Genomic DNA, 5,000 nt, shown 5'->3' with positions numbered 1-5,000 from the left:
GTCGAATCAAGGTTTTAAGGTAAAGTTTATAAGTTAGGTTAAAGTTACAAGTCAGGCAAAGAATACAATGAAGAAGCTACGTATTTTGGGAGTGCTGCCTCCCTTCCTCAGGCTCGAGTGGTAGAAACGATGATAGCTACGTCCTTATAAATTGCAATTCTGGCTTAGCAGAGAGGCGGTGAATTTAAATTGGCTTCCTCGGGCGTTGTGGGTGGAGTGAATGGTAAGATTGTTAGAAAGGCGGGTCCTCATTGGCTAAGCCGCTCGCCGAAGGCGGCTGTAGTTCAGTCAGACTGCCTTCCCACTCACTCATGGTTGATGAGTCACCATCTAGTCCTCCAGCAGCTCTGATTGGTGGGAACGCTTGCCGAGGGGGTATGAAGACTAGGCAGGCTGTCCAGTTACCGATCAAAGCGGTCTTGGTCGGTAGGTGTTTTGATCGGTAGAGTTGTCTCGGCTGGAGATGTCATGGTTTGTAAGGAGTAACTCTACATACCGTGACATCTCCAGCCAGACTATTAGGAGTACATAGAGGCAAATTAAAATTAGCTGTAATCAGGAAGAGGGATCCAGTGAAGTACCGTGGGGACAGTCAAAGGACCCAATAACTCTATTGGTAGTATCTGTACAGTGACAACTATCAAAGTTAGATACAAGCAAAATCACTAGCAAAATATCAATAGTAAATAAAACATTAAGGTTTTGGTATTATATATATATATAATATATATATATATATCTAGGTGTGTGTGTTTCTATACATAAACATAATTTTATAAGTATCTTCACAGTAGGGACTGACGATACTCCATCAAAACGAAAGTTTTCGTACTCACCACCTGATCCTGGTGCAGCCCCTCTACAGAGAAGACGGAAAACGGATTCTCATTTGTTGGAATGTATTGGTAGAACTGCGAATTACTCTTGTACCACTTGAGGGAATAAAGACTCGCATGTTTCTGCACCAAGTAGTCGCACTCCAGTGTGGCGTTTTTGCCCAGGGTGACGTACTGTGGCACGACAAAGCGGCAGACTTTGACCCAGGGACCTTGGGAGACAAAGTCTGTGCTGACATCTTGGTTATGTTGCGCCCAGCAAGCTGGAGGGAGATGAATGAATAGAGAAATAGACTTTAGTTTCAAATTCTTGATAAGGAATGGAGAAACCGAGTTTAAATTGGAATTATTTTAAAGGAATGAAGAAATAGGTCTTTGTAAAAAATTATTGTAAAGGAATGAAGAAACAGGTCTTTGTAAGAAATTATTGTAAAGGAATGAGGACAGGATTTAATTTCAAATTCTTATCATGAATGAAAAAAGTCTTTAGTTTTGAATTCTTACAAAAGAATGGAGAAATACACTCAGTTTAAAATTCTCATAAAGGAATGAAGAAACAGACTTTGATTTCAAATCCTTGTAAAGGAATGGAAAAACAGACGTAAGTGTAAAATTTTTGCTATGGAATGTAGAAACAGACTTTAAATTCAAATTCTTGTAAAGGAATTAAGTCAGAATTTAATTTCAAATTCTTATAAAAAATTGAAAAAGTCTTTAGTTTCCAATTCTTATAAAGAAATGGAGAAACAAGTTTTAGTTTCAAATTCTTGTAGAAGAATAAAGAAACAGACCTTCAATGTAAATTCTTGCAAAGGAAAATAAAAACAGAATTTAGATTAAAATTATTATAAATGAATAAATAAACTGAATTTATTTCCAAATTCTTATCAAGAATGAAGAAAGTCTTTAGTTTCCAATTCTTACAAAGGAATGGAGAATGACACTTTAGTGTAGAATTCTTCTTAGGGAATGGAGAAACAGTTTTTTTTTTTTTTACTTCTTATAAATTAATGGAGAAACAAACTTTAGTTTCAAAATTTTACAAAGGAATGGAGAAATAGACTTTAGTTTCAAATTCTTATAAAGGAATGGAGAAACAGACTTTAGTTTGAAATTCTTATAAATTAATGGAGAAACAGACTTTAGTTTCAAAATCTTATAAAGGAATGGAGAAACAGACTTTATTTTCAAATTCTTATAAAGGAATGGAGAAATAGACTTGAGTTTTAAATTCTTATAAAGGAATGGAGAAACAGACTTTAGTTTCATATTCTTATAAATGAATGGAGAAACAGACTTTAGTTTCAAATCTTATAAAGGAATGGAGAAACAGACTTTAGTTTCAAATTCTTATAAATGAATGGAGAAACAGACTTTAGTTTCAATTCTTACAAATGATTGGAAAAACAGACTTTAGTTTCAAAATCTTATAAAGGAATGGAGAAACAGACTTTAGTTTCAAATTCTTATAAAGGAATGGAGAAACAGACTTTAGTTTGAAATTCTTATAAATGAATGGAGAAACCGACTTTAGTTTCAAATTCTTACAAATGAATGGAAAAACAGACTTTAGTTTCAAAATCTCATAAAGGAATGGAGAAACAGACTTTATTTTCAAATTCTTATAAAGGAATGGAGAAACAGACTTTAGTTTCAAATTCTTATAAAGGAATGGAGAAACAGACTTTAGTTTCAAATTCTTATAAATGAATGGAGAAACAGACTTTAGTTTGAAATTCCTAAAAATGAATGGAAAAACAGACTTTAGTTTCAAAATCTTATAAAGGAATGGAGAAACAGACTTTAGTTTCAAAGTCTTATAAAGGAATGGAGAAACAGACTTTAGTTTGAAATTCTTATAAATGAATGGAGAAACAGACTTTAGTTTCAAAATCTTATAAAGGAATGGAGAAATAGACTTTATTTTCAAATTCTTATAAAGGAATGGAGAAATAGACTTGAGTTTTCAAATTCTTATAAAGGAATGGAGAAACAGACTTTAGTTTCATATTCTTATAAATGAATGGAGAAACAGACTTTAGTTTCAAAATCTTATAAAGGAATGGAGAAACAGACTTTTGTTTCAAATTCTTATAAATGAATGGAGAAACAGACTTTAGTTTCAAATCTTACAAATGAATGGAAAAACAGACTTTAGTTTCAAAATCTTATAAAGGAATGGAGAAATAGACTTGAGTTTCAAATTCTTATAAATGAATGGAGAAACAGACTTTAGTTTCAAATTCTTACAAATGAATGAAAAAAACAGACTTTAGTTTCAAAATCTTATAAAAGAATGGAGAAACAGACTTTATTTTCAAATTCTTATAAAGGAATGGAGAAACAGACTTTAGTTTCAAATTCTTATAAAGGAATGGAGAAACACACTTTAGTTTCAAAATCTTATAAATGAATGGAGAAACAGACTTTAGTTTCAAATTCTTATAAAGGAATGGAGAAACAGACTTTAGTTTCAAAATCTTATAATGAATGGAGAAACAGACTTTAGTTTCAAATACTTATAATAAGATGAAGAAACTGACAAGTTTCAAATACTTGTAAAGGAATAAAAAACAGACTCTAATTTCAAATTCTTTCAAGGAATGAAGAAGAAACATCCTTAAATCTAAATTCTTATCAAGGAGTAAAGAAACAGACTTTAGTTTCAAAACTTTTTTCAAGAAAAAAAGATAAATACTTTAGTTTTAAATTCTTATAAAGGAATGAAGAAAGACGCTTTAGTTTCAAATTCACTGATGGAAAAGGGTATAACTGTAAAGGAGAGATATCCTTGAAAGTGTATGGGTGGATTCTGGTAAGTACAAATATAATTACTCATTACGGAGGGAAAATCTGAATACTATAAGAAAACAAATCTATGAAGCAACAATAGACATTATATAGATATACATTAATATCTCCTAAATAGTGTAATGATAAATCTAAATAGAAAAAGGCTACCAAATGGATATAGCCACCACGAACTGGTTAATAAATTTCCAGAATTCTTAATATATATATATATATATATATATATATATATATATATATATATATATATATATATATATATTATATATATATATATATATACATATATATATAATATATATATATATATATATATATATATATATATATATATATATATATATATATATATATGTATATAGGTCATTTACATATATTCCATATCAGATTGATGTTATACCAGATACACAGATAAGATTAACTATATTTGATAATATGAAGAAAAAAAATTGTAAAGAAGTATTTAGATTAAGATTCTATAAAGAAACTTGTGATTGACTATGCTAATTACTAATATTTACAATTCTAATTCAGTTTATTACAATCTACCAAAGTGGAACTTGAGAAATTACCTAACATAATAGAGAATAAAGACTGATATCTTTTATACTAATTTAATTAAACTGGCTACCTATTAAAGCTAGAGTTGGGTTTAAGATATGCGTAACAACTCATCAATGTCTCAGAACCGGACGTCCAAAATATCTAAGAGAGTTGCTGCATAACGTGCAGCCAACGAATCCAGTTAATCACAGACGGTTTTAAATGATTGAAGCCCAGATATATATTTACCGTAGGTTCTAGGCTTTCAAACAAGCTCCCAATAGACACCTGAAAGACTGAAGATATTAAGGTTTTAAAGGAAAACTGAAAACTCTTGCTTTCAAAGTGCTTCAGTAATCGCGATTTGTCGGAGAGGAAAAAAAAAATCTTTCTTAATGCCAAATGTGTCCTTGGAAGAAATAAGTAGTTTTAGAGTTGATCATGCCCGTAAATATGAGCTTCTTTTCTTACCGCCTATTTGGGCTCCCGTATTGTATTTGGTGATACTCTAACTACCTAATTATCTATACGACAAACAGATCTTGTAGGTCCTGTAAGGGACATGGTACCCATGTATCATAGGACTAGGAAAACAGCCCTTAAAGTAAGTAAAGTATTCTGTACTTAGTTAAATATTCAAAGTCAACGAATACAGTAAATATTCCGTACAGTCTATAGTATTGCTAAAAAAAAAATAAAAAAAAAATAAAAAATAAAAAATTCGCTTGACGAACTTTTCTTAATATTAAACAATATCCATGGACGCAACTATCTTCACCATCAATAAAATTTCATTGGTTTATTTGTGGA

At 30.6% G+C, this 5,000-nt stretch overlaps 1 pseudogene; it reads right to left on the bottom strand.

Moving 5' to 3' along the window:
• The window catches only part of LOC137636940 (uncharacterized), a 142,299-nt pseudogene that overhangs the window by 35,786 nt on the left and 101,513 nt on the right, over window positions 1–5,000 (bottom strand).

The sequence above is a fragment of the Palaemon carinicauda genome, unplaced genomic scaffold (assembly GCF_036898095.1).
Source record: "Palaemon carinicauda isolate YSFRI2023 unplaced genomic scaffold, ASM3689809v2 scaffold46, whole genome shotgun sequence".
Taxonomy (NCBI): Eukaryota; Metazoa; Arthropoda; class Malacostraca; order Decapoda; family Palaemonidae; genus Palaemon; species Palaemon carinicauda.
This window is presented reverse-complemented; position numbering and strand designations above follow the sequence as displayed.